This window comes from Lutjanus erythropterus, chromosome 22 (assembly GCF_056507025.1).
Source record: "Lutjanus erythropterus isolate fLutEry1 chromosome 22, fLutEry1.hap2, whole genome shotgun sequence".
In the NCBI taxonomy this organism is placed as follows: Eukaryota; Metazoa; Chordata; class Actinopteri; order Lutjaniformes; family Lutjanidae; genus Lutjanus; species Lutjanus erythropterus.
This window is the reverse complement of record NC_139338.1, coordinates 3,324,627-3,343,286: the sequence shown is the minus strand read 5'-3', so window position 1 is coordinate 3,343,286 and position 18,660 is coordinate 3,324,627. Positions and strand designations below refer to the sequence as shown.

General features: G+C 54.4%; 32 non-coding genes across 32 annotated transcripts; 16 read left to right on the top strand and 16 right to left on the bottom strand.

Annotated features, from left to right (window-relative positions):
- The first annotated feature begins 353 nt into the window (after positions 1-353).
- trnag-ucc (transfer RNA glycine (anticodon UCC)) lies at positions 354-425 on the top strand. Its single transcript has one exon. It is a non-coding gene; the product is annotated as a tRNA-Gly (tRNA).
- A 313-nt stretch (positions 426-738) lies between these two features.
- trnae-cuc (transfer RNA glutamic acid (anticodon CUC)) lies at positions 739-810 on the bottom strand. Its single transcript has one exon. It is a non-coding gene; the product is annotated as a tRNA-Glu (tRNA).
- A 689-nt stretch (positions 811-1,499) lies between these two features.
- trnag-ucc (transfer RNA glycine (anticodon UCC)) lies at positions 1,500-1,571 on the top strand. Its single transcript has one exon. It is a non-coding gene; the product is annotated as a tRNA-Gly (tRNA).
- Positions 1,572-1,884: 313 nt separating this feature from the next.
- Positions 1,885-1,956, bottom strand: trnae-cuc (transfer RNA glutamic acid (anticodon CUC)). Its single transcript has one exon. It is a non-coding gene; the product is annotated as a tRNA-Glu (tRNA).
- A 698-nt stretch (positions 1,957-2,654) lies between these two features.
- On the top strand, positions 2,655-2,726 carry trnag-ucc (transfer RNA glycine (anticodon UCC)). The gene has a single exon. It is a non-coding gene; the product is annotated as a tRNA-Gly (tRNA).
- A 307-nt stretch (positions 2,727-3,033) lies between these two features.
- On the bottom strand, positions 3,034-3,105 carry trnae-cuc (transfer RNA glutamic acid (anticodon CUC)). Its single transcript has one exon. It is a non-coding gene; the product is annotated as a tRNA-Glu (tRNA).
- A 698-nt stretch (positions 3,106-3,803) lies between these two features.
- Positions 3,804-3,875, top strand: trnag-ucc (transfer RNA glycine (anticodon UCC)). Its single transcript has one exon. It is a non-coding gene; the product is annotated as a tRNA-Gly (tRNA).
- Positions 3,876-4,188: 313 nt separating this feature from the next.
- Positions 4,189-4,260, bottom strand: trnae-cuc (transfer RNA glutamic acid (anticodon CUC)). The gene has a single exon. It is a non-coding gene; the product is annotated as a tRNA-Glu (tRNA).
- A 698-nt stretch (positions 4,261-4,958) lies between these two features.
- On the top strand, positions 4,959-5,030 carry trnag-ucc (transfer RNA glycine (anticodon UCC)). The gene has a single exon. It is a non-coding gene; the product is annotated as a tRNA-Gly (tRNA).
- A 313-nt stretch (positions 5,031-5,343) lies between these two features.
- On the bottom strand, positions 5,344-5,415 carry trnae-cuc (transfer RNA glutamic acid (anticodon CUC)). The gene has a single exon. It is a non-coding gene; the product is annotated as a tRNA-Glu (tRNA).
- A 698-nt stretch (positions 5,416-6,113) lies between these two features.
- trnag-ucc (transfer RNA glycine (anticodon UCC)) lies at positions 6,114-6,185 on the top strand. The gene has a single exon. It is a non-coding gene; the product is annotated as a tRNA-Gly (tRNA).
- Positions 6,186-6,498: 313 nt separating this feature from the next.
- trnae-cuc (transfer RNA glutamic acid (anticodon CUC)) lies at positions 6,499-6,570 on the bottom strand. Its single transcript has one exon. It is a non-coding gene; the product is annotated as a tRNA-Glu (tRNA).
- Positions 6,571-7,268: 698 nt separating this feature from the next.
- Positions 7,269-7,340, top strand: trnag-ucc (transfer RNA glycine (anticodon UCC)). The gene has a single exon. It is a non-coding gene; the product is annotated as a tRNA-Gly (tRNA).
- Positions 7,341-7,653: 313 nt separating this feature from the next.
- Positions 7,654-7,725, bottom strand: trnae-cuc (transfer RNA glutamic acid (anticodon CUC)). The gene has a single exon. It is a non-coding gene; the product is annotated as a tRNA-Glu (tRNA).
- A 698-nt stretch (positions 7,726-8,423) lies between these two features.
- On the top strand, positions 8,424-8,495 carry trnag-ucc (transfer RNA glycine (anticodon UCC)). Its single transcript has one exon. It is a non-coding gene; the product is annotated as a tRNA-Gly (tRNA).
- A 313-nt stretch (positions 8,496-8,808) lies between these two features.
- trnae-cuc (transfer RNA glutamic acid (anticodon CUC)) lies at positions 8,809-8,880 on the bottom strand. The gene has a single exon. It is a non-coding gene; the product is annotated as a tRNA-Glu (tRNA).
- A 698-nt stretch (positions 8,881-9,578) lies between these two features.
- Positions 9,579-9,650, top strand: trnag-ucc (transfer RNA glycine (anticodon UCC)). Its single transcript has one exon. It is a non-coding gene; the product is annotated as a tRNA-Gly (tRNA).
- Positions 9,651-9,963: 313 nt separating this feature from the next.
- On the bottom strand, positions 9,964-10,035 carry trnae-cuc (transfer RNA glutamic acid (anticodon CUC)). The gene has a single exon. It is a non-coding gene; the product is annotated as a tRNA-Glu (tRNA).
- Positions 10,036-10,733: 698 nt separating this feature from the next.
- trnag-ucc (transfer RNA glycine (anticodon UCC)) lies at positions 10,734-10,805 on the top strand. The gene has a single exon. It is a non-coding gene; the product is annotated as a tRNA-Gly (tRNA).
- A 313-nt stretch (positions 10,806-11,118) lies between these two features.
- Positions 11,119-11,190, bottom strand: trnae-cuc (transfer RNA glutamic acid (anticodon CUC)). Its single transcript has one exon. It is a non-coding gene; the product is annotated as a tRNA-Glu (tRNA).
- A 698-nt stretch (positions 11,191-11,888) lies between these two features.
- On the top strand, positions 11,889-11,960 carry trnag-ucc (transfer RNA glycine (anticodon UCC)). The gene has a single exon. It is a non-coding gene; the product is annotated as a tRNA-Gly (tRNA).
- A 313-nt stretch (positions 11,961-12,273) lies between these two features.
- Positions 12,274-12,345, bottom strand: trnae-cuc (transfer RNA glutamic acid (anticodon CUC)). Its single transcript has one exon. It is a non-coding gene; the product is annotated as a tRNA-Glu (tRNA).
- Positions 12,346-13,043: 698 nt separating this feature from the next.
- trnag-ucc (transfer RNA glycine (anticodon UCC)) lies at positions 13,044-13,115 on the top strand. Its single transcript has one exon. It is a non-coding gene; the product is annotated as a tRNA-Gly (tRNA).
- A 313-nt stretch (positions 13,116-13,428) lies between these two features.
- trnae-cuc (transfer RNA glutamic acid (anticodon CUC)) lies at positions 13,429-13,500 on the bottom strand. Its single transcript has one exon. It is a non-coding gene; the product is annotated as a tRNA-Glu (tRNA).
- A 698-nt stretch (positions 13,501-14,198) lies between these two features.
- trnag-ucc (transfer RNA glycine (anticodon UCC)) lies at positions 14,199-14,270 on the top strand. Its single transcript has one exon. It is a non-coding gene; the product is annotated as a tRNA-Gly (tRNA).
- A 307-nt stretch (positions 14,271-14,577) lies between these two features.
- trnae-cuc (transfer RNA glutamic acid (anticodon CUC)) lies at positions 14,578-14,649 on the bottom strand. Its single transcript has one exon. It is a non-coding gene; the product is annotated as a tRNA-Glu (tRNA).
- Positions 14,650-15,347: 698 nt separating this feature from the next.
- Positions 15,348-15,419, top strand: trnag-ucc (transfer RNA glycine (anticodon UCC)). Its single transcript has one exon. It is a non-coding gene; the product is annotated as a tRNA-Gly (tRNA).
- A 313-nt stretch (positions 15,420-15,732) lies between these two features.
- On the bottom strand, positions 15,733-15,804 carry trnae-cuc (transfer RNA glutamic acid (anticodon CUC)). Its single transcript has one exon. It is a non-coding gene; the product is annotated as a tRNA-Glu (tRNA).
- A 698-nt stretch (positions 15,805-16,502) lies between these two features.
- Positions 16,503-16,574, top strand: trnag-ucc (transfer RNA glycine (anticodon UCC)). Its single transcript has one exon. It is a non-coding gene; the product is annotated as a tRNA-Gly (tRNA).
- A 313-nt stretch (positions 16,575-16,887) lies between these two features.
- trnae-cuc (transfer RNA glutamic acid (anticodon CUC)) lies at positions 16,888-16,959 on the bottom strand. The gene has a single exon. It is a non-coding gene; the product is annotated as a tRNA-Glu (tRNA).
- Positions 16,960-17,657: 698 nt separating this feature from the next.
- On the top strand, positions 17,658-17,729 carry trnag-ucc (transfer RNA glycine (anticodon UCC)). The gene has a single exon. It is a non-coding gene; the product is annotated as a tRNA-Gly (tRNA).
- A 307-nt stretch (positions 17,730-18,036) lies between these two features.
- On the bottom strand, positions 18,037-18,108 carry trnae-cuc (transfer RNA glutamic acid (anticodon CUC)). The gene has a single exon. It is a non-coding gene; the product is annotated as a tRNA-Glu (tRNA).
- Between the last annotated feature and the right edge of the window lie 552 nt (positions 18,109-18,660).

The following is an 18,660-nucleotide window of genomic DNA, read 5'->3' as shown; positions in this document are numbered from 1 at the left end:
CTGACCAGAGGAATTGGCTCCCCTGTGTTGTGCCGTGCGCTTATGCAGCGGTTGTTTAGTTTCCCCAGTCTACAGGTCTGTGCATTCCTCGCTACACCGGGCTGCGTGCACCACATTGCCCGCTTTTCCCGTGCAGGTTGGTATCCTTGGCACCACGGCAAGTCTCAACTTTTAGCTCTTCTTCCCTTCACTCTTGAGCCAGCTGGGTTATGTTGTTGAAGCGCTCAGCCACGTGCAAACATGTACGAGTGCCATGGCTGGCTAAAAGCCATCTGGATGTCGGAATCGGATCCAGTCAGGCACGTAAATGTCATGCAACGTCTTGTCTCATGGCGCTGAGCTTGCTGTGGCGAGCATTGGTGGTATAGTGGTGAGCATAGCTGCCTTCCAAGCAGTTGACCCGGGTTCGATTCCCGGCCAATGCATGGCGTTTAAGAGGTCCTGCGGCGTCACAAAGGCTTTGTGCGAACACGGAGGGTTTTTCCAGCCACTGTGGGGAAAGTGTCTGAAGTTTGTGACAACACCTGGAACGCTGGGTTGCACCAAGGGCCTGCGACAGTTGTGAACCCTGCTGCTGGTCTGGCTTAGGCTTAAACTTAAACTCTGGAGCAATCCACAAGGCGTGTTCGCTACGTGTCTCAAAGCCTTCATCGGTCGTCTTTATTTGCACACTCACTCTTTCTCGAGGTGACTGGGGCTCTTTGGAGTCCCGAGGGCATCCCAGTGCTAAAAACACCATTCCCTGACCGGGAATCGAACCCGGGCCGCGGCGGTGAGAGCGCCGAATCCTAGCCACTAGACCATCAGGGACCCGCTCTTTGCAACTGGGAGGTCACAGAAGTCGTTCAAATCTAGGGCCATTAGTGTCGGTGAAGAGGTTCTCAGTCATCCGGGGAGCTCCATTCGCAAAAAGGGTCACGGTAGGAAACTGGGCTTGTTTTTGTCTCTTGAAGACGTTCTGCCTCTCACCCAAGAGGCTTCTTCGGTTCTAACTGACTAGTGGGGACTTCCAGGTATTCGGGGTCGTTAACAGCTTGGAGAGGCATGTGAGTCATGGACCCACCCCCCTCCATCAACTGAACCGTTAGGGTCACCTGACTAAATGTGTGAGCGGGTGTCGTTAAGGTCACCTGAGGTGTAGGTGGACTGCCGAGTCCTGACCAGAGGAATTGGCTCCCCTGTGTTGTGCCGTGCGCTTATGCAGCGGTTGTTTAGTTTCCCCAGTCTACAGGTCTGTGCATTCCTCGCTACACCGGGCTGCGTGCACCACATTGCCCGCTTTTCCCGTGCAGGTTGGTATCCTTGGCACCACGGCAAGTCTCAACTTTTAGCTCTTCTTCCCTTCACTCTTGAGCCAGCTGGGTTATGTTGTTGAAGCGCTCAGCCACGTGCAAACATGTACGAGTGCCATGGCTGGCTAAAAGCCATCTGGATGTCGGAATCGGATCCAGTCAGGCACCTAAATGTCATGCAACGTCTTGTCTCATGGCACTGAGCTTGCTATGGTGGTATAGTGGTGAGCATAGCTGCCTTCCAAGCAGTTGACCCGGGTTCGATTCCCGGCCAATGCATGGCGTTTAAGAGGTCCTGCGGCGTCACAAAGGCTTTGTGCGAACACGGAGGGTTTTTCCAGCCACTGTGGGGAAAGTGTCTGAAGTTTGTGACAACACCTGGAACGCTGGGTTGCACCGAGGGCCTGCGACAGTTGTGAGCCCTGCTGCTGTTCTGGCTTAGGCTTAAACTTAAACTCTGGAGCAATCCACAAGGCGTGTTCGCTACGTGTCTCAAAGCCTTCATCGGTCGTCTTTATTTGCACACTCACTCTTTCTCGAGGTGACTGGGGCTCTTTGGAGTCCCGAGGGCATCCCAGTGCTAAAAACACCATTCCCTGACCGGGAATCGAACCCGGGCCGCGGCGGTGAGAGCGCCGAATCCTAGCCACTAGACCATCAGGGACCCGCTCTTTGCAACTGGGAGGTCACAGAAGTCGTTCAAATCTAGGGCCATTAGTGTCGGTGAAGAGGTTCTCAGTCATCCGGGGAGCTCCATTCGCAAAAAGGGTCACGGTAGGAAACTGGGCTTGTTTTTGTCTCTTGAAGACATTCTGCCTCTCACCCAAGAGGCTTCTTCGGTTCTAACTGACTAGTGGGGACTTCCAGGTATTCGGGGTCGTTAACAGCTTGAGAGGCATGTGAGTCATGGACCCACCCCCCTCCATCAACTGAACCGTTAGGGTCACCTGACTAAATGTGTGAGCGGGTGTCGTTAAGGTCACCTGAGGTGTAGGTGGACTGCCGAGTCCTGACCAGAGGAATTGGCTCCCCTGTGTTGTGCCGTGCGCTTATGCAGCGGTTGTTTAGTTTCCCCAGTCTACAGGTCTGTGCATTCCTCGCTACACCGGGCTGCGTGCACCACATTGCCCGCTTTTCCCGTGCAGGTTGGTATCCTTGGCACCACGGCAAGTCTCAACTTTTAGCTCTTCTTCCCTTCACTCTTGAGCCAGCTGGGTTATGTTGTTGAAGCGCTCAGCCACGTGCAAACATGTACGAGTGCCATGGCTGGCTAAAAGCCATCTGGATGTCGGAATCGGATCCAGTCAGGCACCTAAATGTCATGCAACGTCTTGTCTCATGGCACTGAGCTTGTTGTGGCGAGCATTGGTGGTATAGTGGTGAGCATAGCTGCCTTCCAAGCAGTTGACCCGGGTTCGATTCCCGGCCAGTGCATGGCGTTTAAGAGGTCCTGCGGCGTCACAAAGGCTTTGTGCGAACACGGAGGGTTTTTCCAGCCACTGTGGGGAAAGTGTCTGAAGTTTGTGACAACACCTGGAACGCTGGGTTGCACCGAGGGCCTGCGACAGTTGTGAGCCCTGCTGCTGGTCTGGCTTAGGCTTAAACTCTGGAGCAATCCACAAGGCGTGTTCGCTACGTGTCTCAAAGCCTTCATTGGTCGTTTTTATTTGCACACTCACTCTTTCTCGAGGTGACTGGGGCTCTTTGGAGTCCCGAGGGCATCCCAGTGCTAAAAACACCATTCCCTGACCGGGAATCGAACCCGGGCCGCGGAGGTGAGAGCGCCGAATCCTAGCCACTAGACCATCAGGGACCCGCTCTTTGCAACTGGGAGGTCACAGAAGTCGTTCAAATCTAGGGCCATTAGTGTCGGTGAAGAGGTTCTCAGTCATCCGGGGAGCTCCATTCGCAAAAAGGGTCACGGTAGGAAACTGGGCTTGTTTTTGTCTCTTGAAGACGTTCTGCCTCTCACCCAAGAGGCTTCTTCGGTTCTAACTGACTAGTGGGGACTTCCAGGTATTCGGGGTCGTTAACAGCTTGAGAGGCATGTGAGTCATGGACCCACCCCCCTCCATCAACTGAACCGTTAGGGTCACCTGACTAAATGTGTGAGCGGGTGTCGTTAAGGTCACCTGAGGTGTAGGTGGACTGCCGAGTCCTGACCAGAGGAATTGGCTCCCCTGTGTTGTGCCGTGCGCTTATGCAGCGGTTGTTTAGTTTCCCCAGTCTACAGGTCTGTGCATTCCTCGCTACACCGGGCTGCGTGCACCACATTGCCCGCTTTTCCCGTGCAGGTTGGTATCCTTGGCACCACGGCAAGTCTCAACTTTTAGCTCTTCTTCCCTTCACTCTTGAGCCAGCTGGGTTATGTTGTTGAAGCGCTCAGCCACGTGCAAACATGTACGAGTGCCATGGCTGGCTAAAAGCCATCTGGATGTCGGAATCGGATCCAGTCAGGCACGTAAATGTCATGCAACGTCTTGTCTCATGGCACTGAGCTTGCTGTGGCGAGCATTGGTGTTATAGTGGTGAGCATAGCTGCCTTCCAAGCAGTTGACCCGGGTTCGATTCCCGGCCAATGCATGGCGTTTAAGAGGTCCTGCGGCGTCACAAAGGCTTTGTGCGAACACGGAGGGTTTTTCCAGCCACTGTGGGGAAAGTGTCTGAAGTTTGTGACAACACCTGGAACGCTGGGTTGCACCGAGGGCCTGCGACAGTTGTGAGCCCTGCTGCTGGTCTGGCTTAGGCTTAAACTTAAACTCTGGAGCAATCCACAAGGCGTGTTCGCTACGTGTCTCAAAGCCTTCATCGGTCGTCTTTATTTGCACACTCACTCTTTCTCGAGGTGACTGGGGCTCTTTGGAGTCCCGAGGGCATCCCAGTGCTAAAAACACCATTCCCTGACCGGGAATCGAACCCGGGCCGCGGCGGTGAGAGCGCCGAATCCTAGCCACTAGACCATCAGGGACCCGCTCTTTGCAACTGGGAGGTCACAGAAGTCGTTCAAATCTAGGGCCATTAGTGTCGGTGAAGAGGTTCTCAGTCATCCGGGGAGCTCCATTCGCAAAAAGGGTCACGGTAGGAAACTGGGCTTGTTTTTGTCTCTTGAAGACGTTCTGCCTCTCACCCAAGAGGCTTCTTCGGTTCTAACTGACTAGTGGGGACTTCCAGGTATTCGGGGTCGTTAACAGCTTGAGAGGCATGTGAGTCATGGACCCACCCCCCTCCATCAACTGAACCGTTAGGGTCACCTGACTAAATGTGTGAGCGGGTGTCGTTAAGGTCACCTGAGGTGTAGGTGGACTGCCGAGTCCTGACCAGAGGAATTGGCTCCCCTGTGTTGTGCCGTGCGCTTATGCAGCGGTTGTTTAGTTTCCCCAGTCTACAGGTCTGTGCATTCCTCGCTACACCGGGCTGCGTGCACCACATTGCCCGCTTTTCCCGTGCAGGTTGGTATCCTTGGCACCACGGCAAGTCTCAACTTTTAGCTCTTCTTCCCTTCACTCTTGAGCCAGCTGGGTTATGTTGTTGAAGCGCTCAGCCACGTGCAAACATGTACGAGTGCCATGGCTGGCTAAAAGCCATCTGGATGTCGGAATCGGATCCAGTCAGGCACGTAAATGTCATGCAACGTCTTGTCTCATGGCACTGAGCTTGCTGTGGCGAGCATTGGTGGTATAGTGGTGAGCATAGCTGCCTTCCAAGCAGTTGACCCGGGTTCGATTCCCGGCCTATGCATGGCGTTTAAGAGGTCCTGCGGCGTCACAAAGGCTTTGTGCGAACACGGAGGGTTTTTCCAGCCACTGTGGGGAAAGTGTCTGAAGTTTGTGACAACACCTGGAACGCTGGGTTGCACCGAGGGCCTGCGACAGTTGTGAGCCCTGCTGCTGGTCTGGCTTAGGCTTAAACTTAAACTCTGGAGCAATCCACAAGGCGTGTTCGCTACGTGTCTCAAAGCCTTCATCGGTCGTCTTTATTTGCACACTCACTCTTTCTCGAGGTGACTGGGGCTCTTTGGAGTCCCGAGGGCATCCCAGTGCTAAAAACACCATTCCCTGACCGGGAATCGAACCCGGGCCGCGGCGGTGAGAGCGCCGAATCCTAGCCACTAGACCATCAGGGACCCGCTCTTTGCAACTGGGAGGTCACAGAAGTCGTTCAAATCTAGGGCCATTAGTGTCGGTGAAGAGGTTCTCAGTCATCCGGGGAGCTCCATTCGCAAAAAGGGTCACGGTAGGAAACTGGGCTTGTTTTTGTCTCTTGAAGACGTTCTGCCTCTCACCCAAGAGGCTTCTTCGGTTCTAACTGACTAGTGGGGACTTCCAGGTATTCGGGGTCGTTAACAGCTTGAGAGGCATGTGAGTCATGGACCCACCCCCCTCCATCAACTGAACCGTTAGGGTCACCTGACTAAATGTGTGAGCGGGTGTCGTTAAGGTCACCTGAGGTGTAGGTGGACTGCCGAGTCCTGACCAGAGGAATTGGCTCCCCTGTGTTGTGCCGTGCGCTTATGCAGCGGTTGTTTAGTTTCCCCAGTCTACAGGTCTGTGCATTCCTCGCTACACCGGGCTGCGTGCACCACATTGCCCGCTTTTCCCGTGCAGGTTGGTATCCTTGGCACCACGGCAAGTCTCAACTTTTAGCTCTTCTTCCCTTCACTCTTGAGCCAGCTGGGTTATGTTGTTGAAGCGCTCAGCCACGTGCAAACATGTACGAGTGCCATGGCTGGCTAAAAGCCATCTGGATGTCGGAATCGGATCCAGTCAGGCACGTAAATGTCATGCAACGTCTTGTCTCATGGCACTGAGCTTGCTGTGGCGAGCATTGGTGGTATAGTGGTGAGCATAGCTGCCTTCCAAGCAGTTGACCCGGGTTCGATTCCCGGCCAATGCATGGCGTTTAAGAGGTCCTGCGGCGTCACAAAGGCTTTGTGCGAACACGGAGGGTTTTTCCAGCCACTGTGGGGAAAGTGTCTGAAGTTTGTGACAACACCTGGAACGCTGGGTTGCACCGAGGGCCTGCGACAGTTGTGAGCCCTGCTGCTGGTCTGGCTTAGGCTTAAACTTAAACTCTGGAGCAATCCACAAGGCGTGTTCGCTACGTGTCTCAAAGCCTTCATCGGTCGTCTTTATTTGCACACTCACTCTTTCTCGAGGTGACTGGGGCTCTTTGGAGTCCCGAGGGCATCCCAGTGCTAAAAACACCATTCCCTGACCGGGAATCGAACCCGGGCCGCGGCGGTGAGAGCGCCGAATCCTAGCCACTAGACCATCAGGGACCCGCTCTTTGCAACTGGGAGGTCACAGAAGTCGTTCAAATCTAGGGCCATTAGTGTCGGTGAAGAGGTTCTCAGTCATCCGGGGAGCTCCATTCGCAAAAAGGGTCACGGTAGGAAACTGGGCTTGTTTTTGTCTCTTGAAGACGTTCTGCCTCTCACCCAAGAGGCTTCTTCGGTTCTAACTGACTAGTGGGGACTTCCAGGTATTCGGGGTCGTTAACAGCTTGAGAGGCATGTGAGTCATGGACCCACCCCCCTCCATCAACTGAACCGTTAGGGTCACCTGACTAAATGTGTGAGCGGGTGTCGTTAAGGTCACCTGAGGTGTAGGTGGACTGCCGAGTCCTGACCAGAGGAATTGGCTCCCCTGTGTTGTGCCGTGCGCTTATGCAGCGGTTGTTTAGTTTCCCCAGTCTACAGGTCTGTGCATTCCTCGCTACACCGGGCTGCGTGCACCACATTGCCCGCTTTTCCCGTGCAGGTTGGTATCCTTGGCACCACGGCAAGTCTCAACTTTTAGCTCTTCTTCCCTTCACTCTTGAGCCAGCTGGGTTATGTTGTTGAAGCGCTCAGCCACGTGCAAACATGTACGAGTGCCATGGCTGGCTAAAAGCCATCTGGATGTCGGAATCGGATCCAGTCAGGCACGTAAATGTCATGCAACGTCTTGTCTCATGGCACTGAGCTTGCTGTGGCGAGCATTGGTGGTATAGTGGTGAGCATAGCTGCCTTCCAAGCAGTTGACCCGGGTTCGATTCCCGGCCAATGCATGGCGTTTAAGAGGTCCTGCGGCGTCACAAAGGCTTTGTGCGAACACGGAGGGTTTTTCCAGCCACTGTGGGGAAAGTGTCTGAAGTTTGTGACAACACCTGGAACGCTGGGTTGCACCGAGGGCCTGCGACAGTTGTGAGCCCTGCTGCTGGTCTGGCTTAGGCTTAAACTTAAACTCTGGAGCAATCCACAAGGCGTGTTCGCTACGTGTCTCAAAGCCTTCATCGGTCGTCTTTATTTGCACACTCACTCTTTCTCGAGGTGACTGGGGCTCTTTGGAGTCCCGAGGGCATCCCAGTGCTAAAAACACCATTCCCTGACCGGGAATCGAACCCGGGCCGCGGCGGTGAGAGCGCCGAATCCTAGCCACTAGACCATCAGGGACCCGCTCTTTGCAACTGGGAGGTCACAGAAGTCGTTCAAATCTAGGGCCATTAGTGTCGGTGAAGAGGTTCTCAGTCATCCGGGGAGCTCCATTCGCAAAAAGGGTCACGGTAGGAAACTGGGCTTGTTTTTGTCTCTTGAAGACGTTCTGCCTCTCACCCAAGAGGCTTCTTCGGTTCTAACTGACTAGTGGGGACTTCCAGGTATTCGGGGTCGTTAACAGCTTGAGAGGCATGTGAGTCATGGACCCACCCCCCTCCATCAACTGAACCGTTAGGGTCACCTGACTAAATGTGTGAGCGGGTGTCGTTAAGGTCACCTGAGGTGTAGGTGGACTGCCGAGTCCTGACCAGAGGAATTGGCTCCCCTGTGTTGTGCCGTGCGCTTATGCAGCGGTTGTTTAGTTTCCCCAGTCTACAGGTCTGTGCATTCCTCGCTACACCGGGCTGCGTGCACCACATTGCCCGCTTTTCCCGTGCAGGTTGGTATCCTTGGCACCACGGCAAGTCTCAACTTTTAGCTCTTCTTCCCTTCACTCTTGAGCCAGCTGGGTTATGTTGTTGAAGCGCTCAGCCACGTGCAAACATGTACGAGTGCCATGGCTGGCTAAAAGCCATCTGGATGTCGGAATCGGATCCAGTCAGGCACGTAAATGTCATGCAACGTCTTGTCTCATGGCACTGAGCTTGCTGTGGCGAGCATTGGTGGTATAGTGGTGAGCATAGCTGCCTTCCAAGCAGTTGACCCGGGTTCGATTCCCGGCCTATGCATGGCGTTTAAGAGGTCCTGCGGCGTCACAAAGGCTTTGTGCGAACACGGAGGGTTTTTCCAGCCACTGTGGGGAAAGTGTCTGAAGTTTGTGACAACACCTGGAACGCTGGGTTGCACCGAGGGCCTGCGACAGTTGTGAGCCCTGCTGCTGGTCTGGCTTAGGCTTAAACTTAAACTCTGGAGCAATCCACAAGGCGTGTTCGCTACGTGTCTCAAAGCCTTCATCGGTCGTCTTTATTTGCACACTCACTCTTTCTCGAGGTGACTGGGGCTCTTTGGAGTCCCGAGGGCATCCCAGTGCTAAAAACACCATTCCCTGACCGGGAATCGAACCCGGGCCGCGGCGGTGAGAGCGCCGAATCCTAGCCACTAGACCATCAGGGACCCGCTCTTTGCAACTGGGAGGTCACAGAAGTCGTTCAAATCTAGGGCCATTAGTGTCGGTGAAGAGGTTCTCAGTCATCCGGGGAGCTCCATTCGCAAAAAGGGTCACGGTAGGAAACTGGGCTTGTTTTTGTCTCTTGAAGACGTTCTGCCTCTCACCCAAGAGGCTTCTTCGGTTCTAACTGACTAGTGGGGACTTCCAGGTATTCGGGGTCGTTAACAGCTTGAGAGGCATGTGAGTCATGGACCCACCCCCCTCCATCAACTGAACCGTTAGGGTCACCTGACTAAATGTGTGAGCGGGTGTCGTTAAGGTCACCTGAGGTGTAGGTGGACTGCCGAGTCCTGACCAGAGGAATTGGCTCCCCTGTGTTGTGCCGTGCGCTTATGCAGCGGTTGTTTAGTTTCCCCAGTCTACAGGTCTGTGCATTCCTCGCTACACCGGGCTGCGTGCACCACATTGCCCGCTTTTCCCGTGCAGGTTGGTATCCTTGGCACCACGGCAAGTCTCAACTTTTAGCTCTTCTTCCCTTCACTCTTGAGCCAGCTGGGTTATGTTGTTGAAGCGCTCAGCCACGTGCAAACATGTACGAGTGCCATGGCTGGCTAAAAGCCATCTGGATGTCGGAATCGGATCCAGTCAGGCACGTAAATGTCATGCAACGTCTTGTCTCATGGCACTGAGCTTGCTGTGGCGAGCATTGGTGGTATAGTGGTGAGCATAGCTGCCTTCCAAGCAGTTGACCCGGGTTCGATTCCCGGCCTATGCATGGCGTTTAAGAGGTCCTGCGGCGTCACAAAGGCTTTGTGCAAACACGGAGGGTTTTTCCAGCCACTGTGGGGAAAGTGTCTGAAGTTTGTGACAACACCTGGAACGCTGGGTTGCACCGAGGGCCTGCGACAGTTGTGAGCCCTGCTGCTGGTCTGGCTTAGGCTTAAACTTAAACTCTGGAGCAATCCACAAGGCGTGTTCGCTACGTGTCTCAAAGCCTTCATCGGTCGTCTTTATTTGCACACTCACTCTTTCTCGAGGTGACTGGGGCTCTTTGGAGTCCCGAGGGCATCCCAGTGCTAAAAACACCATTCCCTGACCGGGAATCGAACCCGGGCCGCGGCGGTGAGAGCGCCGAATCCTAGCCACTAGACCATCAGGGACCCGCTCTTTGCAACTGGGAGGTCACAGAAGTCGTTCAAATCTAGGGCCATTAGTGTCGGTGAAGAGGTTCTCAGTCATCCGGGGAGCTCCATTCGCAAAAAGGGTCACGGTAGGAAACTGGGCTTGTTTTTGTCTCTTGAAGACGTTCTGCCTCTCACCCAAGAGGCTTCTTCGGTTCTAACTGACTAGTGGGGACTTCCAGGTATTCGGGGTCGTTAACAGCTTGAGAGGCATGTGAGTCATGGACCCACCCCCCTCCATCAACTGAACCGTTAGGGTCACCTGACTAAATGTGTGAGCGGGTGTCGTTAAGGTCACCTGAGGTGTAGGTGGACTGCCGAGTCCTGACCAGAGGAATTGGCTCCCCTGTGTTGTGCCGTGCGCTTATGCAGCGGTTGTTTAGTTTCCCCAGTCTACAGGTCTGTGCATTCCTCGCTACACCGGGCTGCGTGCACCACATTGCCCGCTTTTCCCGTGCAGGTTGGTATCCTTGGCACCACGGCAAGTCTCAACTTTTAGCTCTTCTTCCCTTCACTCTTGAGCCAGCTGGGTTATGTTGTTGAAGCGCTCAGCCACGTGCAAACATGTACGAGTGCCATGGCTGGCTAAAAGCCATCTGGATGTCGGAATCGGATCCAGTCAGGCACGTAAATGTCATGCAACGTCTTGTCTCATGGCACTGAGCTTGCTGTGGCGAGCATTGGTGGTATAGTGGTGAGCATAGCTGCCTTCCAAGCAGTTGACCCGGGTTCGATTCCCGGCCAATGCATGGCGTTTAAGAGGTCCTGCGGCGTCACAAAGGCTTTGTGCGAACACGGAGGGTTTTTCCAGCCACTGTGGGGAAAGTGTCTGAAGTTTGTGACAACACCTGGAACGCTGGGTTGCACCGAGGGCCTGCGACAGTTGTGAGCCCTGCTGCTGGTCTGGCTTAGGCTTAAACTTAAACTCTGGAGCAATCCACAAGGCGTGTTCGCTACGTGTCTCAAAGCCTTCATCGGTCGTCTTTATTTGCACACTCACTCTTTCTCGAGGTGACTGGGGCTCTTTGGAGTCCCGAGGGCATCCCAGTGCTAAAAACACCATTCCCTGACCGGGAATCGAACCCGGGCCGCGGCGGTGAGAGCGCCGAATCCTAGCCACTAGACCATCAGGGACCCGCTCTTTGCAACTGGGAGGTCACAGAAGTCGTTCAAATCTAGGGCCATTAGTGTCGGTGAAGAGGTTCTCAGTCATCCGGGGAGCTCCATTCGCAAAAAGGGTCACGGTAGGAAACTGGGCTTGTTTTTGTCTCTTGAAGACGTTCTGCCTCTCACCCAAGAGGCTTCTTCGGTTCTAACTGACTAGTGGGGACTTCCAGGTATTCGGGGTCGTTAACAGCTTGAGAGGCATGTGAGTCATGGACCCACCCCCCTCCATCAACTGAACCGTTAGGGTCACCTGACTAAATGTGTGAGCGGGTGTCGTTAAGGTCACCTGAGGTGTAGGTGGACTGCCGAGTCCTGACCAGAGGAATTGGCTCCCCTGTGTTGTGCCGTGCGCTTATGCAGCGGTTGTTTAGTTTCCCCAGTCTACAGGTCTGTGCATTCCTCGCTACACCGGGCTGCGTGCACCACATTGCCCGCTTTTCCCGTGCAGGTTGGTATCCTTGGCACCACGGCAAGTCTCAACTTTTAGCTCTTCTTCCCTTCACTCTTGAGCCAGCTGGGTTATGTTGTTGAAGCGCTCAGCCACGTGCAAACATGTACGAGTGCCATGGCTGGCTAAAAGCCATCTGGATGTCGGAATCGGATCCAGTCAGGCACGTAAATGTCATGCAACGTCTTGTCTCATGGCACTGAGCTTGCTGTGGCGAGCATTGGTGGTATAGTGGTGAGCATAGCTGCCTTCCAAGCAGTTGACCCGGGTTCGATTCCCGGCCAATGCATGGCGTTTAAGAGGTCCTGCGGCGTCACAAAGGCTTTGTGCGAACACGGAGGGTTTTTCCAGCCACTGTGGGGAAAGTGTCTGAAGTTTGTGACAACACCTGGAACGCTGGGTTGCACCGAGGGCCTGCGACAGTTGTGAGCCCTGCTGCTGGTCTGGCTTAGGCTTAAACTTAAAATCTGGAGCAATCCACAAGGCGTGTTCGCTACGTGTCTCAAAGCCTTCATCGGTCGTCTTTATTTGCACACTCACTCTTTCTCGAGGTGACTGGGGCTCTTTGGAGTCCCGAGGGCATCCCAGTGCTAAAAACACCATTCCCTGACCGGGAATCGAACCCGGGCCGCGGCGGTGAGAGCGCCGAATCCTAGCCACTAGACCATCAGGGACCCGCTCTTTGCAACTGGGAGGTCACAGAAGTCGTTCAAATCTAGGGCCATTAGTGTCGGTGAAGAGGTTCTCAGTCATCCGGGGAGCTCCATTCGCAAAAAGGGTCACGGTAGGAAACTGGGCTTGTTTTTGTCTCTTGAAGACGTTCTGCCTCTCACCCAAGAGGCTTCTTCGGTTCTAACTGACTAGTGGGGACTTCCAGGTATTCGGGGTCGTTAACAGCTTGAGAGGCATGTGAGTCATGGACCCACCCCCCTCCATCAACTGAACCGTTAGGGTCACCTGACTAAATGTGTGAGCGGGTGTCGTTAAGGTCACCTGAGGTGTAGGTGGACTGCCGAGTCCTGACCAGAGGAATTGGCTCCCCTGTGTTGTGCCGTGCGCTTATGCAGCGGTTGTTTAGTTTCCCCAGTCTACAGGTCTGTGCATTCCTCGCTACACCGGGCTGCGTGCACCACATTGCCCGCTTTTCCCGTGCAGGTTGGTATCCTTGGCACCACGGCAAGTCTCAACTTTTAGCTCTTCTTCCCTTCACTCTTGAGCCAGCTGGGTTATGTTGTTGAAGCGCTCAGCCACGTGCAAACATGTACGAGTGCCATGGCTGGCTAAAAGCCATCTGGATGTCGGAATCGGATCCAGTCAGGCACGTAAATGTCATGCAACGTCTTGTCTCATGGCACTGAGCTTGCTGTGGCGAGCATTGGTGTTATAGTGGTGAGCATAGCTGCCTTCCAAGCAGTTGACCCGGGTTCGATTCCCGGCCAATGCATGGCGTTTAAGAGGTCCTGCGGCGTCACAAAGGCTTTGTGCGAACACGGAGGGTTTTTCCAGCCACTGTGGGGAAAGTGTCTGAAGTTTGTGACAACACCTGGAACGCTGGGTTGCACCGAGGGCCTGCGACAGTTGTGAGCCCTGCTGCTGGTCTGGCTTAGGCTTAAACTTAAACTCTGGAGCAATCCACAAGGCGTGTTCGCTACGTGTCTCAAAGCCTTCATCGGTCGTCTTTATTTGCACACTCACTCTTTCTCGAGGTGACTGGGGCTCTTTGGAGTCCCGAGGGCATCCCAGTGCTAAAAACACCATTCCCTGACCGGGAATCGAACCCGGGCCGCGGCGGTGAGAGCGCCGAATCCTAGCCACTAGACCATCAGGGACCCGCTCTTTGCAACTGGGAGGTCACAGAAGTCGTTCAAATCTAGGGCCATTAGTGTCGGTGAAGAGGTTCTCAGTCATCCGGGGAGCTCCATTCGCAAAAAGGGTCACGGTAGGAAACTGGGCTTGTTTTTGTCTCTTGAAGACGTTCTGCCTCTCACCCAAGAGGCTTCTTCGGTTCTAACTGACTAGTGGGGACTTCCAGGTATTCGGGGTCGTTAACAGCTTGAGAGGCATGTGAGTCATGGACCCACCCCCCTCCATCAACTGAACCGTTAGGGTCACCTGACTAAATGTGTGAGCGGGTGTCGTTAAGGTCACCTGAGGTGTAGGTGGACTGCCGAGTCCTGACCAGAGGAATTGGCTCCCCTGTGTTGTGCCGTGCGCTTATGCAGCGGTTGTTTAGTTTCCCCAGTCTACAGGTCTGTGCATTCCTCGCTACACCGGGCTGCGTGCACCACATTGCCCGCTTTTCCCGTGCAGGTTGGTATCCTTGGCACCACGGCAAGTCTCAACTTTTAGCTCTTCTTCCCTTCACTCTTGAGCCAGCTGGGTTATGTTGTTGAAGCGCTCAGCCACGTGCAAACATGTACGAGTGCCATGGCTGGCTAAAAGCCATCTGGATGTCGGAATCGGATCCAGTCAGGCACGTAAATGTCATGCAACGTCTTGTCTCATGGCACTGAGCTTGCTGTGGCGAGCATTGGTGGTATAGTGGTGAGCATAGCTGCCTTCCAAGCAGTTGACCCGGGTTCGATTCCCGGCCAATGCATGGCGTTTAAGAGGTCCTGCGGCGTCACAAAGGCTTTGTGCGAACACGGAGGGTTTTTCCAGCCACTGTGGGGAAAGTGTCTGAAGTTTGTGACAACACCTGGAACGCTGGGTTGCACCGAGGGCCTGCGACAGTTGTGAGCCCTGCTGCTGGTCTGGCTTAGGCTTAAACTCTGGAGCAATCCACAAGGCGTGTTCGCTACGTGTCTCAAAGCCTTCATCGGTCGTCTTTATTTGCACACTCACTCTTTCTCGAGGTGACTGGGGCTCTTTGGAGTCCCGAGGGCATCCCAGTGCTAAAAACACCATTCCCTGACCGGGAATCGAACCCGGGCCGCGGCGGTGAGAGCGCCGAATCCTAGCCACTAGACCATCAGGGACCCGCTCTTTGCAACTGGGAGGTCACAGAAGTCGTTCAAATCTAGGGCCATTAGTGTCGGTGAAGAGGTTCTCAGTCATCCGGGGAGCTCCATTCGCAAAAAGGGTCACGGTAGGAAACTGGGCTTGTTTTTGTCTCTTGAAGACGTTCTGCCTCTCACCCAAGAGGCTTCTTCGGTTCTAACTGACTAGTGGGGACTTCCAGGTATTCGGGGTCGTTAACAGCTTGAGAGGCATGTGAGTCATGGACCCACCCCCCTCCATCAACTGAACCGTTAGGGTCACCTGACTAAATGTGTGAGCGGGTGTCGTTAAGGTCACCTGAGGTGTAGGTGGACTGCCGAGTCCTGACCAGAGGAATTGGCTCCCCTGTGTTGTGCCGTGCGCTTATGCAGCGGTTGTTTAGTTTCCCCAGTCTACAGGTCTGTGCATTCCTCGCTACACCGGGCTGCGTGCACCACATTGCCCGCTTTTCCCGTGCAGGTTGGTATCCTTGGCACCACGGCAAGTCTCAACTTTTAGCTCTTCTTCCCTTCACTCTTGAGCCAGCTGGGTTATGTTGTTGAAGCGCTCAGCCACGTGCAAACATGTACGAGTGCCATGGCTGGCTAAAAGCCATCTGGATGTCGGAATCGGATCCAGTCAGGCACGTAAATGTCATGCAACGTCTTGTCTCATGGCACTGAGCTTGCTGTGGCGAGCATTGGTGGTATAGTGGTGAGCATAGCTGCCTTCCAAGCAGTTGACCCGGGTTCGATTCCCGGCCAATGCATGGCGTTTAAGAGGTCCTGCGGCGTCACAAAGGCTTTGTGCAAACACGGAGGGTTTTTCCAGCCACTGTGGGGAAAGTGTCTGAAGTTTGTGACAACACCTGGAACGCTGGGTTGCACCGAGGGCCTGCGACAGTTGTGAGCCCTGCTGCTGGTCTGGCTTAGGCTTAAACTTAAACTCTGGAGCAATCCACAAGGCGTGTTCGCTACGTGTCTCAAAGCCTTCATCGGTCGTCTTTATTTGCACACTCACTCTTTCTCGAGGTGACTGGGGCTCTTTGGAGTCCCGAGGGCATCCCAGTGCTAAAAACACCATTCCCTGACCGGGAATCGAACCCGGGCCGCGGCGGTGAGAGCGCCGAATCCTAGCCACTAGACCATCAGGGACCCGCTCTTTGCAACTGGGAGGTCACAGAAGTCGTTCAAATCTAGGGCCATTAGTGTCGGTGAAGAGGTTCTCAGTCATCCGGGGAGCTCCATTCGCAAAAAGGGTCACGGTAGGAAACTGGGCTTGTTTTTGTCTCTTGAAGACGTTCTGCCTCTCACCCAAGAGGCTTCTTCGGTTCTAACTGACTAGTGGGGACTTCCAGGTATTCGGGGTCGTTAACAGCTTGAGAGGCATGTGAGTCATGGACCCACCCCCCTCCATCAACTGAACCGTTAGGGTCACCTGACTAAATGTGTGAGCGGGTGTCGTTAAGGTCACCTGAGGTGTAGGTGGACTGCCGAGTCCTGACCAGAGGAATTGGCTCCCCTGTGTTGTGCCGTGCGCTTATGCAGCGGTTGTTTAGTTTCCCCAGTCTACAGGTCTGTGCATTCCTCGCTACACCGGGCTGCGTGCACCACATTGCCCGCTTTTCCCGTGCAGGTTGGTATCCTTGGCACCACGGCAAGTCTCAACTTTTAGCTCTTCTTCCCTTCACTCTTGAGCCAGCTGGGTTATGTTGTTGAAGCGCTCAGCCACGTGCAAACATGTACGAGTGCCATGGCTGGCTAAAAGCCATCTGGATGTCGGAATCGGATCCAGTCAGGCACGTAAATGTCATGCAACGTCTTGTCTCATGGCACTGAGCTTGCTGTGGCGAGCATTGGTGGTATAGTGGTGAGCATAGCTGCCTTCCAAGCAGTTGACCCGGGTTCGATTCCCGGCCTATGCATGGCGTTTAAGAGGTCCTGCGGCGTCACAAAGGCTTTGTGCGAACACGGAGGGTTTTTCCAGCCACTGTGGGGAAAGTGTCTGAAGTTTGTGACAACACCTGGAACGCTGGGTTGCACCGAGGGCCTGCGACAGTTGTGAGCCCTGCTGCTGGTCTGGCTTAGGCTTAAACTTAAACTCTGGAGCAATCCACAAGGCGTGTTCGCTACGTGTCTCAAAGCCTTCATCGGTCGTCTTTATTTGCACACTCACTCTTTCTCGAGGTGACTGGGGCTCTTTGGAGTCCCGAGGGCATCCCAGTGCTAAAAACACCATTCCCTGACCGGGAATCGAACCCGGGCCGCGGCGGTGAGAGCGCCGAATCCTAGCCACTAGACCATCAGGGACCCGCTCTTTGCAACTGGGAGGTCACAGAAGTCGTTCAAATCTAGGGCCATTAGTGTCGGTGAAGAGGTTCTCAGTCATCCGGGGAGCTCCATTCGCAAAAAGGGTCACGGTAGGAAACTGGGCTTGTTTTTGTCTCTTGAAGACGTTCTGCCTCTCACCCAAGAGGCTTCTTCGGTTCTAACTGACTAGTGGGGACTTCCAGGTATTCGGGGTCGTTAACAGCTTGAGAGGCATGTGAGTCATGGACCCACCCCCCTCCATCAACTGAACCGTTAGGGTCACCTGACTAAATGTGTGAGCGGGTGTCGTTAAGGTCACCTGAGGTGTAGGTGGACTGCCGAGTCCTGACCAGAGGAATTGGCTCCCCTGTGTTGTGCCGTGCGCTTATGCAGCGGTTGTTTAGTTTCCCCAGTCTACAGGTCTGTGCATTCCTCGCTACACCGGGCTGCGTGCACCACATTGCCCGCTTTTCCCGTGCAGGTTGGTATCCTTGGCACCACGGCAAGTCTCAACTTTTAGCTCTTCTTCCCTTCACTCTTGAGCCAGCTGGGTTATGTTGTTGAAGCGCTCAGCCACGTGCAAACATGTACGAGTGCCATGGCTGGCTAAAAGCCATCTGGATGTCGGAATCGGATCCAGTCAGGCACGTAAATGTCATGCAACGTCTTGTCTCATGGCACTGAGCTTGCTGTGGCGAGCATTGGTGGTATAGTGGTGAGCATAGCTGCCTTCCAAGCAGTTGACCCGGGTTCGATTCCCGGCCAATGCATGGCGTTTAAGAGGTCCTGCGGCGTCACAAAGGCTTTGTGCGAACACGGAGGGTTTTTCCAGCCACTGTGGGGAAAGTGTCTGAAGTTTGTGACAACACCTGGAACGCTGGGTTGCACCGAGGGCCTGCGACAGTTGTGAGCCCTGCTGCTGGTCTGGCTTAGGCTTAAACTCTGGAGCAATCCACAAGGCGTGTTCGCTACGTGTCTCAAAGCCTTCATCGGTCGTCTTTATTTGCACACTCACTCTTTCTCGAGGTGACTGGGGCTCTTTGGAGTCCCGAGGGCATCCCAGTGCTAAAAACACCATTCCCTGACCGGGAATCGAACCCGGGCCGCGGCGGTGAGAGCGCCGAATCCTAGCCACTAGACCATCAGGGACCCGCTCTTTGCAACTGGGAGGTCACAGAAGTCGTTCAAATCTAGGGCCATTAGTGTCGGTGAAGAGGTTCTCAGTCATCCGGGGAGCTCCATTCGCAAAAAGGGTCACGGTAGGAAACTGGGCTTGTTTTTGTCTCTTGAAGACGTTCTGCCTCTCACCCAAGAGGCTTCTTCGGTTCTAACTGACTAGTGGGGACTTCCAGGTATTCGGGGTCGTTAACAGCTTGAGAGGCATGTGAGTCATGGACCCACCCCCCTCCATCAACTGAACCGTTAGGGTCACCTGACTAAATGTGTGAGCGGGTGTCGTTAAGGTCACCTGAGGTGTAGGTGGACTGCCGAGTCCTGACCAGAGGAATTGGCTCCCCTGTGTTGTGCCGTGCGCTTATGCAGCGGTTGTTTAGTTTCCCCAGTCTACAGGTCTGTGCATTCCTCGCTACACCGGGCTGCGTGCACCACATTGCCCGCTTTTCCCGTGCAGGTTGGTATCCTTGGCACCACGGCAAGTCTCAACTTTTAGCTCTTCTTCCCTTCACTCTTGAGCCAGCTGGG